Source organism: Dysidea avara, chromosome 6 (genome assembly GCF_963678975.1).
Source record: "Dysidea avara chromosome 6, odDysAvar1.4, whole genome shotgun sequence".
Taxonomy (NCBI): domain Eukaryota; kingdom Metazoa; phylum Porifera; class Demospongiae; order Dictyoceratida; family Dysideidae; genus Dysidea; species Dysidea avara.
In genome coordinates this window covers 10,872,685-10,888,018 of record NC_089277.1, presented here as the reverse complement: position 1 = coordinate 10,888,018, position 15,334 = coordinate 10,872,685, and the positions used below count along the sequence as shown (strand labels likewise).

Below are 15,334 nucleotides of genomic sequence, written 5' to 3'. Positions count from 1 at the left end.
TGTACATATGTATATACGAGCAGCTAGCTACAACTGCAAATTGCCTAATGGCAGCCTATATAGATTAGATGATGAGATTATTGAGACTGACTGTGTTGAAGAATTTAAGCAAAAATTAGCCCCTTCTATGTATATAGTTAAGTAACTTATCGTAATTGTATATATTTTTATAGTTTATTATTGTAATTGTACATATGTATATAATTAAGTAACTTGTCGTAATTGTACATACTTATATAGTTAAGTAACTAATGGAAATTGTACACATGTAATTGCACATCAGCATTATACCCCTGGAGGGTCCTGCTGATTAACAATAAGTAAATAAATATATATATAAGCTGGACATTCAGTAGTTAAATTTTGGTACAAGGAATCATCACACTGAGCCAGCATAGATATTAGAGTACAGGGATTAGAAACTAGCGCGCGCCCTGAAACACTCCGCCGTTGGTGAATTCATGAGGCCAAAATGGTGTCTTCTGCTCTGGACTACTTTCTACGGGCGTGGAGTATTTCATGACAATCTCTTTATGTTTTACAAGTACTAGGCAAACTCCTATTGTAAGTCTTGTTGTGAGTTTTTGCCGCCATCAATCATTTTAATCTCAGTCGACACGATTTTTTGTGTACCTGTTGTGTTCATGGTAAGTTCACTTTCGACTGGCAAACAATGCCACAGTAACCCTAAAGTAACATAGTTTTGCATGGTGTACTTCATTTTATTATTCCGCTTGATTAATGCCCTTTGGCAGTCTCATCTCGGTTCTTTAAAATCGAGGGGTCAGCATGCAACAAAGTAAAATCGCCTACGAGATTTTAAAATCTTGAGATTTTAAAATCTTGAGATTTTAAGGAGATTTTGAGATTTTGATAGATTCCGAGATTTTGTGAAGATTTTCTCTCGAGATTTTTTTCGTTGTTTCAGCGTGAGGCGATGTTCAGTAAGTCTCCTTGTATGTAAAATCTCGTTCAATATTGTTAAATATTTTTTTTGTTTAATGCCACAGGGCGAGGTCCAGGAGCTCGAGGCCGTTTTCAAGAGAGAAGCTATTCAGTATAGCTACTCAGCCTAGTGATCAACGGTTATGATGAAAACTGAAGCTGAGCTGTACAGCTTGTTGTAGCTCACCGACGCTAACTACAAAGCCAGCTAGTGAACTATGATGCTTGGAATAATCAATCATTAACTATCTACTGTAGCTATATACATCCAAAGCCGCGAGAAAAGCCATGGAGGACCGCGACTGTGTCCGCGGACCCGGCGAGACCGAGACTGCGTCCGCGGACCCGGCGAGACCGAGACTGCTTCGATGCCGGTTTGGTGACTATTATATTTAAGTAATAATTAAATCTTCGTGCTTATTCTGTGCTATTGAGTTGTACAATTATTATAGCTATTTGCATGCCACTGTATAAATATTAACTCTAAGTAGATCTAGAGCTACGTATAGAGCTAGAGGTGATTGTAGCTAGCTATTCAGCACAATTTTTAACTTGTGCATGGATTAACATTAATGCATGATAGCTGTTTTAATAACATTACTGCTCCGATAAGAACGGCTATGCCGATTACTGTGACCGTGAGGTTAAATAAAACAACAAATGAATAAGTGATGTGATCATTAAACTTGAGGCTACATAGCCTCTGCATGCTACAGCATATAGTTCAAAAATACAGTCTCGTTGACAGAAATTAGTATACATAGCTATATAAATACCCCATCGATCAATTTTGACAACTCTTACAGTACCACTTCTTCCCTTTCTGAACTTGAGTATTGATACAGTTAAAATGAAACCACTCTTTACATTCTTCATTGTCACAGCGTACCATAGGAGCTCCATCATCTACACATCTGCAATAACAATAAACACCGATGTTGATGAGACTAGAACTTCCAGCTCTTCTTGCTCTAATAACTGGAAAGGGTTGAACCATTCGTTCGTCAAAGCATTTGATTAGGTGTTTTCTCATCACTCCTTGGTTATAAACATAGCAGCTTGGATCCTGTCCATAAACCAGAGATGTGGAGTAATAAGCAGCTGCAAATAATCCGCAGTCATCAGTACCAGCCTGTTTGTTTGTACTAGCAAATTTGACAGTGATGGTTTTCTTTTGTGATTTCAGCAGTTTGGCTAGCTGAGCTTTAGTGTCCTCAGAGATGGTGAAATGTAGGGAATCATAAATGGTGACATCAACACTGGAGTCAAGTGTGGAAACCGTAACCCAATGGTTACCATTCACATGTAGGACCTGAACACTTCCTGGTAAAATTTTATTGCCTTTTTTCAAGACTAAAGCAGTGTCCTCTAATCCATTGACTAGCGGAAACTGCTCTTTCAGAAAAAAACTGCATTGCACTTAAGTGTGTTCCATAGAGCCATTTGCCATCTGCAAGTATTCTTCTGTCAGAATTGTACAGACACATTCCTTTGATTTTGAGCCATGCATTTGAGACATTGCTATATTCATCTTCACCTTCATGGTCTATGACAACTACATCCAGAGTTTTGGTAACATCATTATCACTTATAACAAAAGGCTCAACCATTTTAGTTCCAGGTAAACTCTCTGAATAAGGTTGCTTACTTCTAACTCTGAATATTCTATCAGGGGATAGTCGCTCCCCTTCTTGGAGCAACCAAAGGGCAGTAGTTTTTCGAATTAAAACAGATTTGTGATTATGAGTCAGTACTTCAACAAAAGGATTAAACTTGCTCTGACCTGCACGCACAGATTTCTTTTGATTGTCATTCTGTACTTCAACACATTGATACATTGGTATTGTTGAAGAAGGCAGGTGCTGAAATGCTAATCTTTTCTTCTTCTGCTCAAGCCTTTCCTGAAGGGTGCTATCAATACACCCACTTTCAATAAATGCTCCTATATCATCTGATATGTGTATAGACTCCTCACTAGTAGAGTCATCAACAATCTCCTCTTCTGCTCTGTTGTCATTAACATCGTCATTTTCAGCATCGCTATCATCACCATCATCATCAACACTGCACAAAAAATTTTCCTTGCCACCATCTATTCCAACAATAGTTTTATCGGACCCCCACAAAGTATGCTTCTCAAACAACTCAGCCATGCCCAGCTTTTCAACCATTAATTTTGCTTCGTCCTTGGCCTTGCCGATTGCTTTATCTATTTCATCATTGGTGAAATCAAGACTATGAGAGAGCCTTTGAGCTTTACGTTGTTGCTTAATCACTCTTGCGAAGATTATTTCTTTATCTGAATTAGCCTGAAGGGCTAACTGAATATGCAAACGATGTAACCTTCGTAGCAATCCGAGCATACCAAAATTGATCATCGTTGAAAATATGCTACTAATACTTCTTGCAGCTCTGAAAGTAGCTTCACAGGATTGTGATCCAAGAAGCCAAGGTAAAAAAATTTGCTGTTATTGACATGATCTCGAATGGTAATCAGGAAAACAATCAATGCATGAGCATTCAGCTCGATGCACATATATGTATTTGATGTAATAAAATTATCTCGAAGAGTAAATGATTTATTTAATATCAACCACTTTCGCCAATATCTCATAAAAAATACAACATACCACAGATCTTCGATTCATTCAAGTGGGCCCAGCTGCTGATCTAAAAAGCTATTTGTGGCACATCTCATAAGCTCAATGTAGCATTTTGTGGCATCACTCTGTGGTACCTCAGACAACAAATGTGAAGCTGCTGTAATGTTTATAACAGCCTGAAAGTTCTGCTTGTCTTTATGATTAATGTCTCTCAATCGCAATCCATGCTGATCTTTCTGGAATTTTCTTGTCAAGGCTTGTAGGTGACTTCCCGTTGCTGTATAATCTCCCATCCGTAAAGCAATATTTGGCTTCAGTAAACGGCTCTTCAACTTGACAGCAAGGTGGACAGTGTCTTGAACGAATGCTATATTTATTGGCTGAATATGAAACCAATTCTCCCAGGCGGTGGGTATAGTTGAAGATAAGTTATTGGTTGGCAGTGAATGAGATGATGGTACAAACGAGGAGGATACCTTCATACATTTCATTAACCTGCTATCACCATCAGCCCCAAAGCTTAATACCGTAATGCCACGCTTGGAACATTCATTTGTGATGTATTTCCACCTTGGCAGCACATCTTCTGCACAAAACTTATTATCAGTACCAAAGCACACTAGGCAAAATGGTGGCACATTTTGACACAATGGTTGTGCCATATAGACATAAGCATATTTTGCCACTGAAACTTTGCGAAACATGTTTTCCATAGCAGGAAATGACACTGCCACAAAAGCATCTATTACTGGCAAACCATCACTATTCAGTGGTAGCACAAATCCTACACATCTGTCAGTTGCGCAGTCATATTCCACTCGTCCTACCACTCTTGTGGCATCTTCACCTATTGAAACAAATGGGGGTGCTTTGTAGCGGTCAATGTGCTCCTTCAGTTGATCAAATCTAAATAAGCCTTCATCAATAACTTGGTACTCAGAATAAATGGCAGTTTGAATAGTTCGAACACATGGTAATGCCTGTGGAATGTTTTGATGAATAAATTCATATGACAAAGGTCCAGCAAAAAGAAACAGTGCAGTTGCAAACTTTCTCATAATTTCTGAATGCCTTCGATGTGTGGAGTATTTATAATGATTGCACTCTGCATTCTTTATCAATTCTTGTAAGATATTGGAAAATGATATTGTGTTAGCTGAATTCACATAAGGAGTTGTCTCCGAAGATTGTACCTGTTGTAGCAATGCAGTCAGTGTGTCATTTTTGGGCCCTAATTGCTCTATGGTACTCATGATTTTCCAGTAGTCTGTTATAAGAGATTGTGATGGATCAGAAGCAGCTGCTTCAAGATGCCTTTTCTTTCTAGAAGACCATGACCATTCTGGGGGGCATCGTTTTTTTTTCAGCCCCTCTTTCCGTATGGAAAGAGGGGCTACCTAAAAAACCTGGTTCTCTGATTGATCACTGCTGGCTAAAGCTTGAGAATAATTATTTTTCAAGGCACTTGCAGCTGTCAAATCAATTAAGCTATTATCAGCATTACTTGAATGTGTGCTTACTCTACTGCTAGAAGTACCATTGCCATCGCTAGCTGAAGACTCTGTAAAATAGCCCCCTAAGGAAGTTTGACTGAACTTTTTCTTATCCATTTTCTCACTTTTGTCTTTATTTTTATCCATGCACGAATCGACATGCTGGTAAAAATTGGAATTGGAAAATGACTGATAGGTTTTTTGCAGCAAAATGGAATTTATACAATTGAGACACCTAATAGATACTTCAAAATCTCCAGGGCAACCTTTTGGTACAATATGCAGTGAATAATGTTCACCTTCTTACATTTCCCGCAAGTAGCTCTTTTCTTGTCTTTTTGTCCATGTGCGTAAATTATGCCTCACCTGCTTAGAAACATCAACAAGTGTAGGAACTGTAACAGTTGAGTCATCAGAAGTAGTCTGCTTTTCTGTTACTTTCCTTTTCTTGTTTACCTTAGCAAACTGGGAATCCATTTTTCTTTTTGAGTAAACCTTGACATCACTCTTATTTCGGCATAATGTTTTCACTTCTCTGATAAAATGGCAAAGCCTGATTCTGTGCCCAGGTGAAAATTCAAATGGACTAGAAGAATATGGATTGTGGTTTGGAGAGGAAGCAAATTTTTGCTCTATGTATTTCTCAATCTTCTCAATAGAATTACCTGGGTTTTCACTAGTATCCATTGAAGAGAGAACTTCTATTTCATCAAACCCTGCTGACACAACACAGTTTACGATGTATGGTGGAAGCTTCTGTTTCATTAGTCTCATCACTCTTAAATTCATTTATTTCTCTGCACCTCATCTGACGAGTCGGAGGACGAGTCATCAAGTGTATCACAATCAGGTACTTCACTTTGCGAGTCACTTGGTCTTTGATGAGAAATCTTGGAGGAAATGGAGTTCGTTGAAAGCTTACTAGTTTGTTGATGTCTAACCAACAAAAAATGTAATTATTACAGCTTGAAATTAGCTATTGTGCTCTTACTTTTGAGAAAAAGATTCATTAGCTTCCGAATTTAATTCAGCTTCACATGGGGCTTCATGGGGTACCAAGTGATCTCTATTCGAACTTGCGGTACATTTTTGAGTCAGGACTTGATTCAGCCTCGGATTCAACTGAATAATTGATGAGCTACAAACAGATAATTCCGCGGATAATTGAGTTGCAACCACGCAGTCAAGACAGCGGCATGCTCGACTCAGTGATGGCATGCGTACTCACCTTTGTTCAGTTATTAGTCCTGATTGGATTGTTGCTTCATTCGGCCCGGCTTCACTGACTGCAGCTCCACGCTGAGTAGTAGTGGGTCCTGGGGTGCTAATCGAGGTGCTAATTGGCTTACTGCTGATATCACGCTCCTCCTCGTGTTCAGAAGGGAAGCTTGACGATGTTGAATTTATATCCATCTTAACCCCGATCTTAAGGGAAATTGATAGCCCCGTTGATAGCTAATGAACTCCGGAATGAACTCGATAACGAGATTAGCACGAAGTGAAACACGTGGTCCCGCACATGTCACCACGATTAAACATCACGTGATACATAGTAAACAAACATTTACGGATAAAATACGAAAAAAAAAGGTGAAGATTTTAAGATTTTCGTTCAGATTTTCGGCAGCTCCTACGAGATTTTCAGCTTGTCGATGACCCCCGTTTAAAATACTACTCCATGATTTATCAACTTCAACACAAGCGCTGTTATGCGAGAAACATCTTTCAGTGCAGGGGCGGATCCAGGGGGACTGAAGCCCCCCCCCCTTCATATTTAGGCTGGGATACAACAACTACTTTCAACACTTGACGAACAAAAGTCTAGTGGACCTGACCTTATTTCACCATACATACTAAAACATTGTGCTAATGAAATTGCTCCAATTTTACAAGTGATCTTTACCCAGTCTTTGTCTACCAGCTCATTACCGAATGATTGGCTATCAGCTAACATTTGTCCTGTGTATAAAAAGGGTAACCGCAGTAGTGCCATCAATTATCGACCTATATCGTTAACATCCATTTGTGCTAAGACTATGGAACACATTATTTACCACTCCATTATGAACCATCTTAACCAACACAACGTTTTAATTGAAAATCAACATGGCTTTCGATCACAGCACTCCTGTGTCACTCAACTCATCACTTTGACTGAAGACATATCCCACGCTCTTGACCATCAAAAGCAAATTGATATAATCCTTCTAGACTTTTCTAAAGCATTTGATACAGTTCCACATCAACGACTTCTGACTAAATTAAGGCATTATGGAATTAGCAACAGTACTCTAGCATGGATTGAATCCTGGCTCACTAGACGTTCACAATGTGTAGTTTTGGATGGTGAAACCTCAAACCCTGTACCTGTTTTGTCAGGAGTCCCTCAAGGAACTGTCCTGGGTCCCCTGATGTTTTTACTGTATATAAACGACATAGCAAATGATATTGATTCTCTTCTTCGGATGTTCGCAGATGACTGTTTACTTTACAGAATAATCAATAGCAGAGAAGACACCATCCAGCTCCAACAAGATCTGAACAAGTTATCTGAATGGGCTAACACCTGGCAACTGAACTTTAATGTCATCAAATGTGCTGTAGTGCAATGCACAAGGAATACTTCACCCATCACACATAATTACATACTGAACGGCCATATATTAGAAACATCTGAGCAACACTCTTATCTGGGCATCTTAATTAACAAGTCATTATCCTGGTCTTCACACATATCTACCATAGCAGCAAAGGCGACAAAAACCCTCAACTTTTTGAAACGTAATCTTAGTAGTTGCTCACAAAGAGTTAAGAAATCTGCATACATCACAATGGTGAGGCCACAAATGGAATATGCATCAGCTGTGTGGGATCCATACTACAATTCACAAATTCAGCAATTAGAGAAGGTACAACGTCGTGCAGCCAGATGGATTTATAATGACTATAGTAGATTTAGCTCAGTTTCAGCAATGTTAAATGAATTATCCCTGCCATCTCTTGAGACTCGTCGCAAGATATCTAGATTACAAGTCCTGCACAAGGCACTCCATCACCAGCTTGCCATCTGCATACCATCATATTACTTACCATCAACGAGAGAAACTAGATCATACCATCCATTGCATCTCATAATTCCATCATCATCCACCAGATCATATCAGAGCAGCTACTTCTCAAGAACTGTTAAAGAATGGAACACCTTGCCTGTTAACATCATTGAAACATCTGATCCAGATTCGTTCACATCACTTTTACAATTATATTACCACACTAGTACTAGCTTGTAATTAGTTGAACAATTGGTTTACTGTATGTTAAGTTAGAACTGTTTTTTGTTGTTGTTTTTTTTTCCTGAGCATACCAGCAGGGCTGACTGCTCAGTATAAATAAATAGGCTTTACTTGATCAATATGCTGAGTATTATAATGAAATTTTGTCTTAGCATAATTATATGAACACTAATAATACAAATACTCATGAAACCACCTTATAAACATCTTTCCAAGGTATTATCAGTGGATTTATGCTAAAGTTTATGCAACAAGGGCCCGGATCAGCATTGGAGGTGTACAAGATCGAGGTACTCTAATAGAGCAGTCAGCTAACTACTCTAATAGAACATTCACTGGAAACATGTAGTTGGTTCTGTTGAGGAATTTTTTCCAAATCTGCCTGCACCTATACATACAATGAAGTGCATTGGTCTGTTTAAGGGCTTCATTCATCTACTTGTGTAGTTAATATGTATGGCAATACTTAATTCAGGTACACAATTTCCATTGAAAGTGCTCTCAGATTCAATCTTGTATTGTTCAAATTTCAAAATTTTCCACTTTCAGCATTATTATTCTAACATGCACCTATTCAGTGTTGTGCAATTGTGAGAGGGGTGCATCATGTATTTGGTTGTCTGTATCTACCCAAACTTTCCATTAGCAAAATGCTTCAGAGAGCCATACCTATAATCTAAAGGCAGTATATAAAATATCTATGGGCAGAAAATATTATGAATTTTATGTCCAAATTGCAGTATTTTAGCATCTATTTTTCAAAATTTTCCTTGGGGGGCATGCCCCCAGACCCCCCTAGTTCCAGCATGCTTCGCATGCTGGGAAGTGTACTTCACACACCTCTACCCAAGAGATTAGTACCTTGAGTTAGCCCCCCCCCCCTTTTATAAATCCTAGATCCGCCCCTGCAGTGGTACTGTGCAAAACTTCAAAGTATTGCGAAGACTTCAGCACTATTTCCCCAGTGGAACTAGACTTCTGTTCTTCGTAACAGGTAGACAAAAAATGGAGGTACCCATTGATGAACAAAATCGTAAATGGCGATGAAAACCACCCAAGACGATTAAACAACAGAAGCCAGAAGCATTAAAAGTCTTGTATATCAACTAAAATACCACAAGGTGGTTGAAATCAACTGTAAGACGACTAAACCACAAACTGCCATCCTGTCCGCATGGATTTAATCAATACCGAGGAGTGCTTCAACCACAATCAATGGTATATATACACGGCGCGCGCTCGGTTGCCTATCCCTTCTCTCTAATATCTATGGAGCCAGTATGAAGAGCTAGCTAGCTACTGACTCCATGCTGCTTGATCAGTGTTGTCCAAGTTACGTAGCTACAGTGCCAAACTTATGATATTCACTAGCTGAAATATTTAGTCGCTAGAAAGCCGACCTCTGAGCTTTGGCCGGGCTAATTTGATTGAATCCTCGAATCTCGGGTGAAGCTCACTGAATATAAACTGAATCTAGGGTGAATCTCACTGAATATACACTGAATCTCGGGTGAATCCCACTGAATCTCGAGTGAATCCCACTGAATCTTGGGTGAATCCCACCGAATCTCAGCGAATCAGTCCCGGGGAATCTTAGTGAATCTCGACTGAATCCCTCGGAATCCCTGAATCTCCGGTGAATCCGTAAAGATTCTGAATCTCGTACGCGATTTTGCTGCGTTGCGGACCCCTCGAGATTCTTGTAGATTGCATGGGGATTCCAAGAGATTTGAATCTCGGATAAGATGGATTTAAAGCATGGCGGACCCCTCGGCATTTGTGTTACACTGCTGGTGGAGCGAAAATCTCCAATAACAAATCTGGCTGCGCGCCTTTGAACAGCTTCTAGCTTGTCAATATTACATTGGGTGTGAGGGGCCCAGGCACAAGTAGCATACGCCAGTATGGGACGCACATACATCAGGTAAGCTTCAGCTTTCACTTCACGCTGGCATGAAGACAGATTTCTTCTCAGGAAGGACAAGGTATTGTTTGCTTTCTTACATACTAAATTTACATGTGTGTTGAAAGTAGGTTGATCAGAATACGATACTGCTATGGCTGGTAATGAGAGCTTGAAGAAACAGAGGGAGGTGTTCACCAACAATCGCGCTTTCCTCGTTGATTATCTGGACGCTGATGATATCATTGACGAGCTGATACAGGAAAAAAAAAAATTGGAAAAAGCGCCGCACAACGAATACAACTACAGACAACGAGCAGGGAGGAGAAGAATCGAATAATCGTCGAGCAGTTGACCAATAGTGGACCTGGGACTCTGGAAAAATTTTGTGAGATATTACGGAATACAGGAAGACTAGCGTTCGTAGCTGAAAAACTGGGAAAAGGTGAGCGCGACGTTACGTTGTGGCGCGGTCATAATTTTTTTTTCGTATTTTCATAGATACTATACTTACAAAGGATTGGCAACGCGCATAACAACCGTTCGACAATCCTCGTTATGGTCACACGAGCTCTTACGTAACATGCGCGCGTATCGTCATGGTTACATAGGTCAGTAGCTAAGATAAAAGAATGGCCCGGTCCGTCATTGTTGATGCTATTGTTTCGTTGAGTAAAAGACCAGAATTGCTGATAGGCAGCCCTAGAATTCGTATCGTAAAGCGACATCGCAGTGAGCTAATGGCCATTTGTTCGGACGTCCGCTTAACACCCGTAGTGGAAAAGTTTTCATACGACTTGTTAACGTCATTGAAGGAGCCACTACATCTTATTACGAAGCCAGAAACTGTGCCGAAGATCAAGGAGAAAATGTGGATAGAATATGCTGCTATAAGAGCCAGAAAATTGCCAAGAATATGGAGTGAATTTTTAAGTAAAGCCAATTGTGAACATATTGCCAGTGAGCCACTCTCAATGGAAATAATTAATGAATCTATTTTTCAAGATCTTATAATGAAAATGTTCCAGCAGCCTTGTGTGCAAGAGTGTGTCACAGTAGTGACTCTTAATGAAGATGAAGAGAACATAATCAGGTATGCATGCGTTATATTGGAATGAAGCTTCGATCAAAGTACCTTAAGATGCAAGGAGAGAAGGCAGCAGAATTTGTAGAATGTTTGGATAAATTACAAGCAGATGACCAGCAAACTGAAACATCATTTCTTGCCTATACTACAAAGTGGATAAGTCTAATCAACCGTGGAAGATTATATCAAGTAAGTGACAATGCTTATCTGCTCTTTCGCGAAATCAAAATTGTCCTACAGCATCAACTATCAGAGCACATCAAGGCCAGTGCAACAATGTCACCTACTGAAACAACTAGAAAGAAGGAGGTCATGATTGGCTCTGTTTGCCAGAACACCAAAGTTCAATGCATATGGGACAATATTAACTGTATCCGGAATGAGGATAACAGCAAAGAATTACTCACAGTCATTGTAACATATTGGCTAGACATTCGAGGATTCAGTTATGCTAAGAAATGGATAGAAGACTACAAACACATTTTAAGTATGGAAACAAAGAAGAGAAAGAGCTTAAGAAAGGAGTTAGAGAAAGAAAAGAAATAAATTTAATACTGAACTATATAGATAGCCACTATAGCTATATTGAACTTTACCATGAACATTGACATTGAGTATTATCAAGAGTCCATAATGGACTCTCGGTATTATGTATTGTATATATAATTATAATTATATTGTTATACATGAGTAGCATAGTGGGTGATTTGCTTGGGTGTTATTTTGATCTTGTTCTCTTTCGTTTCGGAAGTGGTGTATCATCAATTGTGACCGGGCCTGCGATAATAGGGCATGTGGGCACATGATTTTTGTCTACGTTTTCACACTTTCATCACTCATAACGCTTTGTACCATTATGCTATGGCATTGCAATTTTCGGCTCTTAGTAAGCATTTAATTGGCATCATAATGCAAGTTACAGAATGGAAATATACGTTTCCAGTACTGAGATATGACCTGTAGAGTGATGGGGTGTAGTTTGTGCCCACATGCCCTGTTTTCGCAGGCCCGGTCACAATTATTATTTTTCCTTTGCTCTTTTTCGGCCATGGCAGTTTCCACAAAGAGGATCTGTAGCTGTTGATGCTTGAATTCGAATAGACACTGTTGTTTTCTTAAACTCTGATGCGGTTGGATTGTCATTTCTTCTCCCTTGTGCTCGTTGTTGGCCAAAAAACTCTTCTAGAGGGTCTTGGCAAAATCTTTCTGACAGTAAATACTTTACACCTGGCAACTTTAGTAGAAACCTTGCCATTTCAACAAATGCCTTCACTGAAAATATAATAAATTTAATTGTATATTATGCAGGTGTTGAAATTACATCACCTGTAATTCGTAATCCTTCAAGTGATTCTATGCTAAGCTGCATCATCTTCTGTGCAGGTGTAAACCCTTTCCTTCCTTTCACACTTAATTCCCATTCAACTAAATACCCCAGAAACTCAGTTTCAAGCCACTGTTATGTAAACACATAATGTGTGACAATCATAAAACTGCATGACTTACATCCAAACAAGGTTTTTTCAAATGCCTTCAAGTTAGGTTTCAGCTTTTGAATGGCCTCCTCTAAACATCTTGTGTTCATGATGTCAAAAAATTTATCAAATGTTCTGATGAAGCGTTCAGTTTCCAAGGTGTCTGGATCACTGCAGTATTCTAAGGCATCTGCATGCAACTGTTTTACTTAAAACCTGTACAAATTTAGTACAATATTATCACAACTACATAATATAGATGGCTGTTACCTGTGCTGCTAAGTCAACTCTCATGCGAGAATAAGAAGTTAAGTTGATATGCCCAAGAGTTAACTTTGGCACTAAGGTTAGCCCTGAATGGTTTCTTCTACCATACAATCGCTTCACATGTTGCCAGCTTATGTACTGTCCATTTATCTGTGAAGAAAAATAAATGATTATATATAACTGAATGATCTTAACTCACCCACAGCGCTCTAGCATTATTGTGCCCAAAAGAATTTGACATTGCATTTCTTACAGTTTTTATCAGATGGGGAACATCAGAAATGAAAAAAATATCACGATTTTCACTGGTGTAAGGGTTGAGAACTTTGTATGTTACACCTTGCTGAGTGGAATTGACCTTGTGATGTAGACGATAAAACTTTGGATTACAAGATCCTTTGTCTGCTGTCAAAGAAATCACCTTAAAACCAGCTCCCTCCAGATGACGTATGACTTCCCATACCAATGGAAACAGACTATCAGCTGTTAGGTCAGAAGTGGGATATTGTGCATATGGAAATTCTAAGTTTACCCTAACCATAAACACTAACATATGCTTTGCGATGGTTAAGGGAGGCTTCCCTGAGGATGGTTCATTGAAGGACTGCTGAAATGATGCCAAAGTATTGTTAATTTTTCCCAGATCAATAAAGCCTTCTATTCTAGCTTCATGTTTGTTGTATACCAAACCATCTTTTATCCTCATTTCATCAAAAATCTCAGCAACATACTTCTGGTGCTCTTCTGAACTCTCTAATTTAGCTGTTTCCATCAATTGTTTGGTCACTTCTGCTTGCACCCCAAAACCTGCTTGTATATAATGAGTGTAATCTCTCAATGTCCGACCACATGGCAACACCAACAGTCTTCTCATGGTATCATATGTCGTTGTTGACAACATTTTAAGATGTAAACACCATCTAATAAGCATTGGATGCCATCGACGCTGTTTAGGGTTCTTCTTCAAGTTTTCTAATTGCTGGCTCCAGAAAAGATGGTGGAAACTATTTTCCTCGTATCTTCGACTTATTTCATCAGAGTACTCTTTCATCACTTCATGCAAACTATTGTTTAGTTGCTCATCAACTTCAACTTTGTTCTTTTCAATTGATTCTTGGATCTTCTGCTCTAGATATTGACATTTCTTTTCTGTTTTTCTCAATCTGGACTTCACTTGGGATGCTTTTTCTTTCTTTTGTGCGATGTTAAGCCACCGTTCATTAATGTGACTGCTGGTGTTGATAGCCAAGGGTTCATCACATTGCTTTGACCATCTATGATAAATGGATCGTATTGTATCTCTGTATGATGTGCAGTGGTCACACCTGTTCTTCTTATCTGTCAGAACCAAGCATGCAGATGTCCTGACAGTTTCCGTAAATGTTTCATTGTTATCAGTTATTTGATATCCACTCTCTAAGTATGCACCTACTTGTCCTGATGAATTAAATAGCTGTCCCTTCCTGCTCTTCACCATTTCAACAAATTGTTTGTCAGGATGGCCTGGACAAATGTGAAGCATTTCAAGTTTTTCAAGGAGTATTTGTAAACTGGTTTCAGTTATCTTTGGTGGAATGCAAAGAACATCATTATGAATTTCATACCCATGCACAGCTACTTTGCAAGAAAAATCTGGTGCTATGGTCACAGAATGTGAAATGGTTAAAGGATGGCTGCTTGATGATGGATTCTGGTGTTTTATAAATAAACAGCTGTAAATTCTCTTCTGACTTTTGCACATTCCAAGCCTGTGATGGCAATTTTGTGTTCATCAATGTTGAGATAAAGGTTAAAGCCATGACTGGCAGAGTAGTTGACAGTAACTCAGATGCTGCTGATTGGACTTGATTACATATTGGTTGCAGTGGAGTTGTTGGCACTGATATTGGCAATGGGGTTAGAGGTCGGGGTGATAATAGTGAAGTTGCAGACACAGATATTGGTGATGGTGTTGGAGATTGTGGTGATGATGGTGGGGTTGTAGACACAGATATTGGTGAAGATTGTAGTGGTATGGGTATCAGTGAAGGGGAAGGAGATTGCGGAGATGATGTTTGTAGCAGTGTTGTAGGTACAGGTGCTGGCAATGCATGGGACTGAAGATAATGGTCCTTCATCTATGGTCAAGGGGTGTGATGAGATTGGTTTCTATAAACAAATTGATATGATATGTAGCTATACCGATACAAATCTGCATACTTGTGCTCAAGTGTATTACGTCAACTGCATGCAAGCATGTATGTTTAATTGTTTGCATGTTTGCAGCTA

At 39.2% G+C, this 15,334-nt stretch overlaps 1 protein-coding gene and 1 long non-coding RNA gene across 3 annotated transcripts in view; both read right to left on the bottom strand.

The window, feature by feature from the left end:
* LOC136258921 (dnaJ homolog subfamily C member 8-like) overlaps positions 1 to 15,334 on the bottom strand; it is a 110,723-nt gene that overhangs the window by 65,104 nt on the left and 30,285 nt on the right. The window lies entirely within an intron of this gene.
* Positions 12,844 to 13,587, bottom strand: LOC136258928 (uncharacterized). 2 transcript variants are annotated; one of them, XR_010703122.1, is made up of 3 exons: positions 13,266 to 13,587; positions 13,070 to 13,216; positions 12,844 to 12,970 (listed from the first exon to the last, which is right to left on the bottom strand). It is a non-coding gene; the product is annotated as an uncharacterized lncRNA (long non-coding RNA). The 2 variants fall into 2 exon arrangements; XR_010703121.1 differs by lacking the exon at positions 12,844 to 12,970 and adding an exon at positions 12,997 to 13,015.